The sequence below is a fragment of the Crotalus tigris genome, unplaced genomic scaffold (assembly GCF_016545835.1).
Source record: "Crotalus tigris isolate CLP2741 ecotype Arizona unplaced genomic scaffold, ASM1654583v1 scf7180000017636.274692, whole genome shotgun sequence".
Lineage (NCBI taxonomy): Eukaryota > Metazoa > Chordata > Lepidosauria > Squamata > Viperidae > Crotalus > Crotalus tigris.
In genome coordinates this window covers 167,855-182,781 of record NW_024096529.1, presented here as the reverse complement: position 1 = coordinate 182,781, position 14,927 = coordinate 167,855, and the positions used below count along the sequence as shown (strand labels likewise).

General features: G+C 37.0%; 1 non-coding gene across 1 annotated transcript; it reads left to right on the top strand.

Annotated features, from left to right (window-relative positions):
* Positions 1 to 10,163: 10,163 nt before the first annotated feature.
* LOC120304359 lies at positions 10,164 to 10,278 on the top strand. Its single transcript, XR_005555711.1, has one exon. It is a non-coding gene; the product is annotated as a U4 spliceosomal RNA (small nuclear RNA).
* The last annotated feature ends 4,649 nt before the right edge of the window (positions 10,279 to 14,927 follow it).

The window sequence follows — 14,927 nt, the reverse complement described above, 5'->3', positions numbered from 1 at the left end:
TTACAATATTTTTTCCAGTTACACATTCTGTATTTGCAGCTTTACCATTTTTCAGCATTCCGATAAAATAGTTGGCAAGTGGTTGTAACTAATCTTCCATCACTTTTTTCCCCTTAGGCACTAACATGCATAGCATTTGTTTTCTATTCTATTTTGTAACACACTGTATTGCTACTATTCCAATACCTTTATTTTTCATTCCATTGACTGTTGGGAGTTTCTTGTTAGTCTTTCTAATTCGTGTGTGTATATATATATATATATATATATATATATATATATATATATATATATATACATACATACATACATACATACATACACACACACACACACACACACACACACGAATTTCTTGATTGATAGGATCTACAGCATGCCCCTTCTGTTGGCATGAGTGAGATGGTTCTTTAGATAACCTGGACCATGCCAAAAAGGACTTTAAAGGTAAAAAATAATATTGCAAGAAGTAACCCATAATGCTGTCATTCTTAATTTTAAGAGAAATTATAGCTGAGAGTAGCTAAGAATAGTAGATATTAGTAAATTCAGAGCAAGAATAAGTTGAATTTCATAGCAGTAGATGCTAAATATAAATGGGGCTGAAGGTGAGTTGGCATTCCTCACAAAGAATGTACATAAACACAACTGCAGAAAGATTTCACAAGTTTTAAAAATGGAGAGCAGCAAAAAAAAGCCCAATGAGGTTATACTAAAAACTTAGTCAAAAAGCAAAGGTAACAGAAAGAGTATAAATCAAAGTTTCTATAAGTACATTCAAAATAGCAGGAAGAGAAAGTGAAGATGGAAAAATCCTAACAGGCAATAAAGCAAAGATCAATCTATTCAACTATTTATTTTGGTTCAGTTTTCATCAGCAAGAAAATACAACTCATGCGTGTAACTTTCTTAACAGAATAACAGATTTGGAAAGGAGCTTGGGGGTTTTTCTAGTCCAGCCCCCTGTTCAGCAGGAAACTCTATACCATTTCAGACAAATGCTTGTCCAATCTCTTCTTTAAAACCTCCAGTGTTGGATCATTCACAACTTCGGGAGGCAAGTCGTTCCACTGGTTAATTGTTCTAACTATCAGGAAATTTCTTCTTAGTTCTAGGTTGCTTCTCTCCTTGATTAGTTTCCATCCATTGCTTCTTCTCCTGCCTTCAGGTGCTTTGGAGACTACCTTGACTCCCTCTTCTTTGTGGCAACTCCTGAAATATTGGAACACTGCTATCATGTCACCCCTCGTCCTTCTCTTCATTAAACTAGACATACCCAATTCCTGCAATTGTTCTTCATTTGTTTTAGACTTCAGTCCCCTAATCATCGTTGTTGCAGTTGTCTTTGTTGAAACAACAGCATGGAGGTCATTTGGCAATTCTTTCTTTGTAAATTATGTTGGAAAATAATTCAGACAGGAACAGATGGATCCAGGTGCTTCAGAAAAAAGTGGTATATGTCAAAATAGTTTCAATTTTAGAGTATTGCCTGAAATCTGATCATAGAAGATCAACTCAATCAACAGTCATTGTCCATAATTCAGATCCCAACAGGTGAGTTCATTGTGGAGTTGGAAATATTTACCAAAATAATATAACAACAAGAAACAAACATTAGAAGGTTGCATAAATATATCTTCAGATTAAAATTACTTGTGCTAATGTGACATATATCAAACAAATATAAAACATAATGAGATTATAACATTGTTATTATTATCCACCTGTGATCTCATCAGAAATGTATTAAGTGAAGAAAATACTTTTCTAGATCAAGAATAAGCTGTTGTGTTACTGATAATGATTTTTGAATTCTGTTGGGAAGGGTTTGGATCACAGAGAACAGACAATAGTAACAGATTTTTCATATAGAAAATACAAAGGGAGTCAGTCAGTGATATATAGAAGTAATTATTATAATGAAATTTTGGAACAAATATCAATATGTAGAAACACTGAAAGTTGAACCAGTTACAGCAGCTCATATATTTTTGTCAAGCCTATCTTTAGGGCTATTCCTCATGCCATGGAACTCTAAATAAGAATACAGTACAACAGGGTCTATGCATTATTTCTGAAAATAAATAACATAGAGTGCCTGCTTTGCTGGGCTTTTCACTGTACCTTTTAAAAAAAAGATTATAATTTTCTGTTCCTGTATGGACATGGCGCTTTCACTAACAAAAATCTAATGCAGAAAATAAAGTAACAAAAAGCTTCTAGGAACCAATTTCATAAGAACTTGAGAATTTGCAATTCAGAATTTATCTGGCAAATGCCTTTAAATATTGTTTCATGGAATAAGACGTATTTAAACATGCAAAACAGTCCTGTAACTCACTATTTATCACTATCCTGTGTCTCGCTGGTAACTGTAAATGACATTTTAGTGGATAGCATATTGTCAACACATTGCAAAGGGACAAGATAAGGGATGCAAAGACTACATAGTTATCAGTTAAGTATTCTTAATATTAAAAGATAAGGAAAGGTTTTCCTTTCCAGCCATGTCCGACTCTAGGGCATGGTGCTCATCTCCATTTCTTGGCTGAGGAAGCCAGCATTGTCCAAAGACAATTTCTGTGGTCATGTGACCAGCATTGCTATACGCCAAAAAAAACCACACAGAGAATGCTGTTACCTTCCCACCAAAGTTATTAATCTAATTGCATTTGCGTGCTTTTGAACTGCTGGGCGGGCAGGAGCTGGGGTAAGAATGGGAGCTCAACCTGTTGCACAGTGCTCGGGTCTCAAACCTGGTCTGTCAGCTTTCCAGCTGACAAGTTCAGCATCTTTAGCCACTGAGCCATTGTGCCCCCTATTCTTAATATTAATCTGGAATAATTGCAGAATCTTGGGAACTGAAATTGGAATTTCCAACTCTCATTTATAGTGAATTGATCAAGCATCTCTTTGAATGGTTTGAAATGCTTTTTCCCAGGTACAGTATTTGGCTACCTGGGCTAAGTTGCATTCCTTACCCCCTGCTATGGCTTGAATGTTGAAACCTGTTATTTCTTCCTTTCATTTTCCCCAACCTGTCACATAAATATTATTTGATGGTACAGGAATTGCTACTTGTACTGTACAAATGCTGGTCTCATTTCACTTTTGTTTTATTTTGGGAGGAAAAGCTGAGCTGTTTTTGTAATGATTTCTGAGTTATTTTTTCAGACAAGGTTCAAATTTATTTTTGAAGGTGTGTTGGTAGTGATGCTTAGAACAATTGGTCTTCAACCTTCAGAAAAGTGCAAGCATCCCATTCACTTACTGTATATATTTGTGGATAAATCAAGAATCTTAGGTCTGAAAATACTCTCCATAAATTAGGCTTGGCTTATCTGTGGACCAGAGCTCAGATTTTCTAAAGCCTGTCATGACCTTAAAATTGCACAATTTTATAAATGATGATGTAACACTTTTCAGTTTTTCCTCTATTGCTGTGGATGAGCTTATCTGCAGGTGACACATTTTTTCATGGTTGAAATTTTGAGGGTCGGCTTATCCATGGATGGGCTAATCCACAATTATATAGTATATGGTCTATCACTACAGCTAATGCTACTCTCGATGCCTGCACCCTGTGTACCTTTATTTATTTTCTTCTTTGTTTTGTACCTTGCCTTTATTTACAGAACTTAAGATGGTGTGCATGTGGTGCTCCTGCATCATATTTAGCTTACAGCAGTCCTCTGAAGTAGTTTAATATGCACACTCACACATATTTCTACTCATACATTTACAAAACTATTTCCTCTTCAGTTTCTGTTGCTCAAAGATAGTTCTTGTTCTGGAATCATTTTTGCACTATATCATTGGAGGGAAACTATGATGTTTGGTTCCTCTGTTGTCAATGTAATTGGCTCCCATAACTAAATTTCAGTGCTGCAGTAAATTCTATCAGATTCAAGTGTACCTAAAAAGCAACTGTATGTAGGATTCTATCCCCAGACATTTTTCTTCATTATTTTTTTAAATCCTCCTTTTTATAAAGAACAAAAGGCATTCTATAAAGCAGGGTATAGATCCAAGGAAAGCAAGCATTTTGACTAAAGTAGATACCAATGGACAGTTCTGTGGATAAGTAGACACTAGTTTTAGCTAGATTTCCTTGCTTTCTTTACCTTTTTCCATAACTCTTTTTTGTAGATCAGGCTCTTTTGTGCAATTTGCATTGTGTTGTTTGTTCCAAGACTGAAGGAGCCGATGGTGTCTACATATCTATGCATGCATGGACGGTTCTGTATTATGGTTCAGAGAATTTTTTAAAACTGAACTGTGCCGAACCACTGGTATTTCTTTCTTCTGACAGAATTTCACTTTGTCCTATTAGTTATGCTAGGTAGCTAATAGTTTGGGTGTTTTTTTTGATCTTGGTATACACTTCCTATATACTGTACTGTTATACAGTGCTATTTAGCTCAGTAAATGCCAGCAAGGGGACCAGTACCCTTGACACATATTGATTGCTGCAGCATTAAGAAAAGCATAGAAGCCTGAAAATAATGAGAATACAGGATACACATACTACTGCCAAAGCCAGCAGCCCAACGTAGGTGAAATGGCATTCTGAGTTGTGATAACTCAGCTGTCTATTAGCAACCACCAAGCAGAGGTGTCTGGGGAAGGAGTGGCTGTATCAATTGAACAAACAAGCAAATAAATAAATGGTTTACTATTGGTGGGAAGGGAGGGGGAGGCAGCCATCTCCAGCAGCAAATATTATTGTCAAAAGAGGGAATTGAACATAACAAAACTTTATTATTTTTTAATATATGCCTATTATACCTTGAGGGGTCCTTGGTGCTCTCTGAGCTTGGCTGTTTTCTTGCAGATGTTTCATTACCCAAACTAGTTAATATCATCAATGCTTGTCTGATGATGTTTCCTGGTTTGGGTAATGAAACGTCTGCAAGAAAACAAGCTCAGCGAGCACCAAGGATTCCTCATTTCAAGCCTGAGCTACAAATATTCTCATTTATTGCTATACCTTTATGGGCAGGAGGGAAAAGGAAAAGGTACTTGGTTTTGAGCCATAGCAGAAGGTGCCCTCTGGATTTTCCCAAAAATGCTTTTTCAAGAGGCAACTGGACTTTCTTATCCAGTTTTGCTTCTCATCCAAGAAGCTTCTTCAGCTCTGAGGTCAGAGAAGTGAAATGTCTTCAAAGAAAAACAAGAAAGTCCAGTTGCCTCTTGAAAAAGCACCTTTTGGACAACCATGATCTGGATGACTGAGAATCTCCATAGACGATTCTGGATTATATAAAGAACTTGTGGATTACATACAGAGAGACAGAAAATCCATGACATCTTACACAATTCCAAAGGTGGTTGAAACTTCCAAAGGGACAGGTTTCCCTTCTCCTTTGGGAGAACTAACACAGAGCATGTGCTCAAATTCCCCAGAGTTCCTTCACTTATGGGATTTTGTCTCTCAGAATTGCAGATTTGATGCAGCCTTGGACTGAGAGAGAAAGAGGATAGCACAAAGAACACAGCTTGGAGTGCAACACTTCTAGTGTTGTTTTTAATAGGCTGCTCTGTTTTGGTCTAGCTTCAAGGAGACAGGGAAAAAAGTGGCTGCAGCCAGGAACCTCAGTTGAAAAACGGCTCTTAGTGAGCTGCTTTGAAAGCTCACTGAGCTTTAAAAGCAATATAGGAATAAGCACAAATACCACATGCCTTTTCATGCATGTAGCATGAAAAGCAACAATTTTCAGCAACAATTCACTCTGGTTTTATCCATTTATAATTGTGCTGAAATAGGAGAACTAATTTTTCAAAATCCTTTGTCAAAATATAAAGCATTCTCCATTTTTTGTTTCCAAAAACTTACAGGGGAGTTTTTTTTTTTTTTTCTGCAAAGAGAGAGAAAACATCTTCAGTTGTCAGTTGTCACTTGATGTCACTCATCAGATGATAGCATTCAGAAGCTGTTATCTTCTATGAAGTGGGACTTTCATGGGTCTTTGGGAACATCAACATATTGCCAATCCTGAAATGGCAACTTTGAGTTTACCCATCATTTTAAAGTTCTAAACAGAATGCAAATTGACTTTTCTTTCCAAAAGTGAACTTCACATGTATCATTATTTTTTTCAAGCTTCAGTTTATTTATTTTTTCTTACCAAAGAAAACATTTTAGATAGCCGACTAGTTCAGTGGATTATTGAATTTCATTCTTAAAAGAAATTTAAAAAAATATGGTCACATTCTCCTCTGCTTTCCCCCCAAAAATCTCTTTCATTTGTCTATCTTGCAGGCTTTCTGGATTTCAGCTGCCTTCATCTCTTGTGAGCACAGGGTCTATTCTGACACTTTGTTTTACGACCGATTTTGCCGTGAGTGCCCAAGGATTCAAGGCTATCTATGAAGGTAAGATGCTATATTTTAATATGCAAACAGACCTACAGTTTGAATGGCATGGGTGCTTTCCTTCTGGACAGATTTGAATTCCTAAGAGAACTTGCAGGATTGTTGTGAGAATATTGAATATCTTGTTAAAATTATATTGATAATGATTGGATTGTTAGTTTTTGAAGGGTTTTGGATTTGTTTAAAAAACAGAACTTTCCTTAGAATTTAGTTGTGCAAAATACTGGCTTTGTTTTGTGGTTTTTTTCAGTTTCCAAATATCTGAAAACTTGAGTTGCAAAAATATAGTTCTGCTGTTATTTCTACATTCTTGTCAGAGGCAGTCTATATTTTCTTATGGTACAACCCTATATCTGTGCATCGGTGTGGGGATGTGTGTGTGTGAGAAAGAGTATGAATAAATTGGTAAATCATTAAGTAGTAACACTTTTTTGCCATTTATTCTTATATGTGTGTGTCTGTATGTTTATGACAAAAAGATACTTGTAAGCATTTTGATATTTTATTTATTTTACTTGCAACTTCTGCAAACTGTTCCCACAAAAAAGATATGGGTAAATCTAGTATAAATAGTACTTAGTCAACATTAAATCAGATGACTTTTCTATCATGTCATCCTGTGAGTCCAAAGTTTATAATCAACCAACATGAAATGGTTTTAAGGGCCTTTAAAGACCTGACATAATTCTGGAGGCACCATATTCCCCACTGAAATTAATGCTGTTCAAGGCATCCACATGGACATATCCATTTAGATGCTTGTCAAAATATGGAGATACTTACTCAGCATTGCATTACAACATCCATTCAGATGGTTATCCAAATGTGGAAACAGTAGCTCTGTATTGCATTGCTTTTCAGTGGGATGTATATTTGTGTGTATGTTAGTACTCAGATTGCTTTGACTGTCTCTGAAAAACTCAAAATTTAAGAAATGGTAAGAAGCATCTGTTAGGGAAGTAGCTCACCAATGTATTCAATTCATAAATAAAAATGGAAACGCAAAAAGAGAAAATAAGGCTGTACTGCAAGGGTGCAATGTTATATTTATTTATCTGAAAACATTAAGCTCATTTGCGTTAACACACATTTGGGTTGATCTCAGTGGAGTTGATTTTACATGCATAGGTTTGCTTTGTTATAATGAGATTTCATGCATGCTTTCTCAAAAGTATTTTTTATTAAATGAACACATTTATAAATAAGAATGCTAATAAATTCTCAGGAGGTTTTGAAAGATCAGAGAGATTCTCTCAATATATAACCCAATATTCTCAATCTATACTTTCTTGCAACTAGCATTCCAAAGAAATGTCTAATTCAGAGCTTTTGAGAAAGTTTTGTTGTATAGAGATATTTTTTTTTGTAAGGGTAGTTTACAGACTGATGAAATGAATCAAATTGCATAATATGGTAAATAATACAATAATTTTTGAGAATCCAGAAAATGAATATTTGAAGCATATTTAATCTGATAGAATTCCTTTCTCGTGGCCACAGAATCAGTTTGGCTGTTAACTAAAGCAGAGTAAAAATTCTGAACTACTTTTCCATTTTGTGCTTGTCTTTATATATTAGCATATGTTGAACTTTAGCGATTAGTTGAATCTTGTAAAGTTCCATTCCAGAGGCAAAACTGTAGACCATGAAATTAATAAACTGTAAAATGAATGAAAGTCAAATGGCTTTTTCTTCTAAGAGCTTGATTTTACTCATAGTTTGCAATACCAGAAGTCCCAAGCTCTTTGGAAGCCTTGAGCTAGCCTACCAAACAAAGTGACAGAACTATTTGAACTTTGGAAAGAAACCGCTGTGTATCTCTCACTAATTTTTCTTCCTGAATTTAGAATTGCCTTTTACTATTAATGTTATAATATCACAGTGATTATAACACTTGCCTTCCAAACAGGAAACTGCTGGTTCACCATGTATCAGGACTGTCTTAATAACTATTTTTCTTATATTAATCTTCCTATTTTTCCATTTTTTTAAAAATGACCATAGTTCTCTACTTTTTTTTCCATCACTGAACGTAGAAGGATTTCACGCTTAGTTCTCAAATAACTAAACAAACAAACAAAAAACAACAACAACAGAAAAGCAGAGTAAACACAGAAAATAAAAATAGTTGTTGTTAGTTGAGAAGTTGTGTCCGACCCATCGTGACCCCATGGACAATGTTCCTCCAGGCCTTCCTATCCTCCACCATCTCCTGGAGTCCATCCAAGCCCATGCCTACTGCTTCAGTGACTCCATCCAGGCACCTCATTCTCTGTTGTCCCCTTCTTCTATTGCCCTCAATCTTTCCCAGCATTAGGCTCTTCTCCATGAGTCCTTCCTTCTCATTAGGTGGCCAAAGTACTTGAGTTTCAATTTCAGGATCTAAAGAGCAGTCGGGGTTGATCATCTCTAGGACTGACTGGTTTGATCGTAATTCTTTAAAAAATGCTGGATCTTGAACCCGAGCAGGGGGTTGGACTAGATGACCTCCAAGGTCCCTTCCAACTTTACTACTATTACTATTACTATTACTATCAATCTGATGTTTATAACACAAAACACTGCAACCATTGAATTATTATAGGCTTCATCAGTGGTGAGATTCAAATATGTGAACAACTGGTTCTCTGTGTGGATGCCACTTCTGGAAGTCCCTTCTGGGCCCAGCCCCCCCCCAAAAAATAGCTACCAGTTCTACTGAACTGGTGCAAACTGGCTGAATCCCACTACTGGGCTTCGTAGTAAATGCAGCTCTAGGAGGTACGAGAGAGCATGGGAAGCATTGACTGAATTAAAAGGTTTTTCCTGCCTATGTGAAAATACCAAACAATTGCTGAGTTCATCCCATGCACTCTCCAAAATGACCTACCATGAAAAGTGTACTTTGGAAGTGAAGCAGAAAAAGAGGTTCCTGAAGTATACCAGACAGGAACTACTCTCTTGGCATGCTCAATATTTTAGTGGGATGAACTTCAGGTCCAATTTGATCCCTATGCATTCCCTTTACCCAAGCAAAGAGGTAAATGCAGCTGGTGGGAAGAAGAAGGAAGGGGCACACCCACAACAGGTACAGTATGATCAAGCCTTATGGCACTCTATGCTTATATTTACTGAATAACACATTAAACGTTTCAGAGAAAGTGAGAGGACAAAGGGTAAACATTCAAGCAGTGTAATTTCCATTCTTTCTTCTATTGTCTCTGGTACAAATCTTGTACCTGTTTGCTGGTCTACTGGCCTACAGTATCTATCTATTTAAGCTTTTTTGTCATATGTTTATCATTTTGTTTTTTGTCAGATATGCAATCCCCTAGAATGCCTTTGTCCGGATCATCTTTAGCAATCATCTTAGAATTTTACTATTCTTCTACATATAAATATGGAGCCATTACTATGGTGTTACATGTGATCTGGGTGTCTACCCACAGTTTGGATTTTTTGTTAAAACAGTAGGCAAAAACATTAGGAGGGCTCCAGTTTAATAAAGAATGTCTTAATAAAGTTGCACAGGTTTACTTTCAGCCCTCCAAATGCAGTTGAAAGATATGTTAATATATTTTTTATTTCTCTTTCCTTACTGGTCCCTCTATCTTATTGATACATTTCTCTATTAAATGATTTAAATGATTTTAATATTATTAAGTATTCAGATGTTGCTGAGAAGTTGTTTATCATGTGAATTATGGACAGCATTCAATATAATAGAGTTGCCCTCTGAGGGAGATGGGTGGTTCCTATATGATAAACAAACACGCACACACACATTTAAAAGGCCACATAATACATTTTCCTATATATAATGGCAGTATCGTAGCCAATGAGGTTTATCCGAGGCGTGATTATTGCTAATTGAAAACTTTTCCCAATGCCAAGACACTTCCAATTTGACGCAGGAGAAAACCTGAATAACCAAAGACCTACATACAAACACCTGCGAAAACCTCAGAAAACACATACACACATACACACACACACATATATATATGTAGGTCTTTGGTTATTCGGGTTTTCTCCCGCGTCAAATTGGAAGTGTCTTGGCGACATCTCGATGAAGTCCCATTCGTCATCTTCAGGCTGGTGTTTTCAGCTTCGTGCTCCTCGAAGCACGAAGAAAAGTGCAAAATTGGAGAAAAGTGCAAAATTGGAGTGCAAAAAAGAGAGGGCGGGACGACTAAGGCAATTACAGGCAATCAGGAAGAATGGCCCTATTACACGGGCAATGAGGACCAGCGAAAGCTAAGTTGTTTTTTAACTTTGTATATAACTGTTTTTATTGTTTTAAGTATTGTTTTAACAATAAACAACTAGTTTACACTTTCCCCGGAGATCGAGGAATGCATTATTGAACAAATATGCCTGGGATTCGCATTTTTGCAACCATTAAGGACATATATATATATATACACATACACACACACACATACACACACACACACACACACACATGAGTACATGTGTGTGTATGTGTGTGTAAATTTAGATTTTTTTTGCTGATGAAGAGTTAAAGGGAGACTAGTATAGCTATTTCAAGCTATTTAGCTCTCATCAGCTAGCCATACCCTTCTAAGATTCGAACCGGGGCAGCTTGCATGTTAAGCAACTGTATTAATCTCTAGGCCACAGGTTCTCCTTACTTCTGTCAGCTGAACCAGGGAGGATACATAGTAAGTGTTTTCTGGTGAAACCAGTCTAATAGAACATCTGGTCTACTGCTATGATTATATATATATTATGTTGGGGAACAGCTAAAAGGCTCAGGACTAGGGTCCACGAACATGAACTGGCAATCAAAAGGCAGGAGCAGCGCTCGCAAGTATGGGCTCACATGGCCAATTTGAATCATACACTCGATCTGGAAAATGCACAGACCATATCTCATGAGACCACTGCCTTCTCAAAGAAGCCTGGCTTTCGGATGAAAATTCCATCAACTGGCACATAGACCTCCTACCAGCATACCAGACTCTCAGATGATGGGAGAAACAACGTGATAATCCACGGAGTAGATGGCCATCCCATACGGTGCAAAAGCAAGACCATGGCTCTACAAATGGGGAAGCTGCGATCCCTAGGGAGGACAGTGAACTAGCAAAAGAGGAGGGGGGCCGGGTGACACCACAACGAGATAGCAACTGGCAGGATTGGAGTGACAGGGCTGCAGGTGAAGCGGCAAGAGCTGCTATGGGAGGAGATGACAAATGGCTTGGAAGGAGCAACAAAAAAGGAGGAAAGAGTATGAAGCAGGAACATCTGAATAGTTGTTCTTTGCAGGATCAGGGAGAGGGAGCTACAATCATAAGATCCACCAACAGGCTGCCGGATGAGAATCAATTTAACACATTGCAGAGTAACATAGCTAATGGGCCAATGACGCACTCGAGGAGCTGGGTGCAGAGAAAGGCAGCTGTATATAGGCAAGCTCCCTAATCACCTAGCATTCTAACTCTGATGATGTCAGTAGTTTGGCTGATGAAAGCTCAGTAAATAACTTTTTACTCACAGGCTTGTTTATATTAAACAGTCCTGTTTATTTTTAGCCTGGTGTTCGTTATATTTTTATTGATATGCCCAGGATTCGCATTTTTAATGATATTAAGGATATATATATATATATATATATATATATATATATATATATATATATATATATGAAAACATTGCTTCGAGGAGCAATGTGTGATCGTAGCTGTTTCTTCCTTTTAACTGCTAGTGGGGGTATGAACTGATTGGTTAGAGGCTTGGCTGTGCTCCGACTGGATGGGGGGTTGGCTGTGCTCTGATTGGATGGGGGAGTGTTCTTTTGGGTGGGGGTTTTGTTGTGCTTGGATTAGTCTGAGTTGCAGGGGAAAACAAAAAAAGTTCAGTTGCCTTTTGAAAAACCACTCTTGGGTCTCCCAAACTATAGAAAAGAGAAGTGATATTTGAATGATTCTCTCTGAGCATTCCAATGTCTTCTCATATTTACATATAAAATTCCAATTTATAAATCTGTGGAATAGCCCCCCCACTTTACAAGGTCCTACTAACTGGATCAGTGCTCTAGAAAATACTTCTTAGCACAATGAACTTTTTGGATGTTCAGCAAAACCATGATGCTATTTGCCAGTTTTCAACTGTTGATCTGCTCAATGGGCTCCATTTCTGAGTTTTGTCTTGGCAGGTTCATCCTGTGGCACGGTATGGATTCACTTAACTGTGCAATAGGAGCACACTCAATGTCTGTAAGAATTGGCTTGTAGCTTTAGGATTTGTATTTTGAAAGGATGCTAGAAGAAATTATTGTCCTTGAGCTCAGTTTCTTCCTCAGTGTCCAACCTGGTTTGTGTTTTCCACTATAATGATCAACTAATCTGAACTTGAATTAAGTTTTTCAAAGTGAAGCACACACTGGGCTGAAAATGTGTCATGCTCTGTTAAAAAAAAAAGACATTTTGAGAAAGAAAGGCAAACCTACCAGCTCTTTTCAGTCTTCTTTAATTCTTTCCATTAGCAGCTTTAGTCCTTTTGTTATCTTGATTGCTACTGGGGATTTTAAAGCAACTGGTCTTTCTAAACACCTTCAGGAATTATTTATTGGAATCAAACAAAAAAACTCAAAGAAAAAGAACTTTTCTCAAGTTATATTTTTTCCCATTACATAGGATCATTATTTCCTATATTTATTTCAGAATTGCTGCAAAGTTGGCTGATATGCCATCAAGTCAGTGTTGATTCTTAGCAACCCCATCTTCTCCATGATAACCTAACCCCAGTCTGCATCCATCCCTATTTTAGTTGATTTCTTGTTAGTCATCCTCTTCTTCTCTATCCTTTTATCTTTCCAACTTTTAAGGACTTCTGAAGAGAGCTGTTTTCTTCATAATGCGTAAAAATATTCATTTTCCAGAACATATTAAAACATAATATCACTCACAAGCTCTGAAATGGATATGAACAAACTTCCTTCAACATATTGAGGATTCATTCTCCTGTTTTCAGATTGTGGTTTTATCTATGTACTACCAAAACTCTCGTTGTATTTTATCTATTTGCTAATCCTCAAGTTAACTCAAATGGTACATCAAACCACAATGAGTTTTGAATCAAGGTACCTAAAATCCATTAACTTAACAAATGCATAAAAAATCTGAGGCTCATTACTCCCATGGAATTGAAATTTGCATAATGTTCAGACCAGTTTTATTCACAAATTTATGGCTATTATAGGATCCTTGTGGATCCATGATAGTGATTTATGCTGTCTCCTGCCAGCTTCCCATGAGCAATGCCATTGGGGAAGCTGGCAAGGGATTAGAAGTTGTTCCCACTCCCATTGCTTTTGCCCACCTGTGGTCATTTTGTTTATCTGTTTAGGTAAATAAATCTTGACATATTATTGAAGTTTCTTTATCATTGCTATTATATTTTTATTTATGATAACACCCTTTTTAGATAATCACAGGACCACTCAGCATTGGGGTAAAAAGAAATATGGTCAGCCTAAAATTTAATGTTCTTTTGAGTCACATCACTCTGCACTATCTTCCTTTCAAAGGATGACCCAATGGGTCAGAGGGCTGTCTAGAATCTAATAATTATGAGGTCAGAAACAGTAATGGGCAACTTCCCTATAGCTCTGTTTAGAAATTGGCCATATATTTCTTCTGCATGAATAGAACTCCTTGTTTTTACCTTGGACCTAATGAAGAATCAATATCTCTCCAAATGTTGCTGAAGTATCGCTCCTAACTTCAATGTTATGGCCTGTCATGAACAATATTGGGAGTTGTATTTCAGAAATATTTGAATAGCCAAAGCTCAAGCCCTATTTTAGAGGGTTATATATAATTATACTAAAAATGTGAATCCCCGGGTATATTCATGTTGAGAAAAGTAATCAAACACGGGATAAATATAAAAACAACTGTTTAATAAACTAACAACTGTTTGATAAACTTAGTTTTTGTCGGCTAACTGCCAACATCGTCAGAGTGGAATGCCGGATGTTTGAAAGCCTGCTCATAAGACTGGCAGTTTGTGCATTCTATGAGCACAGCGCACCAACTGCCAGTCTTATGAGCAGGCTTTCAAACCTCTCGAATTCCACTCTGACGACGTTGGCAGTTAGCCGACGAAAGCTAAGTTTATCAAACAGTTGTTAGTTTATTAAACAGTTGTTTTTATTTTTATTCGAGTGTTCGACTACTTCTCTTTCTCTCTCTCTCTCTCTCTCTCTCTCTCTCTCTCTCTCTCTCTCTCTCTATCTATCTATCTATATATATATATACACGATTAAAAAGGTTAAAAATATGAACCCTGGGAATATTCATAGTGAAAATATGAAATGAACACCAGGGTAATAAAAACTGTAAAAGTTTTTAATAAATTAAAACTATAAAAGTTTTAAAAAGCGCCAAGCTTTCGCCGTCACCTGCCGGAATCCTCAGGGCTGGCGCGCCAGAGAATGAGAAGGTCTTTTTATAGGCGTGTCGAGATCTGCGCCCGGCTCCTCGATCTTGTCATCGGGCCTAATTGGTTCAGCTGTGTGCAATTAACCTGTACTTCTTTTCTCT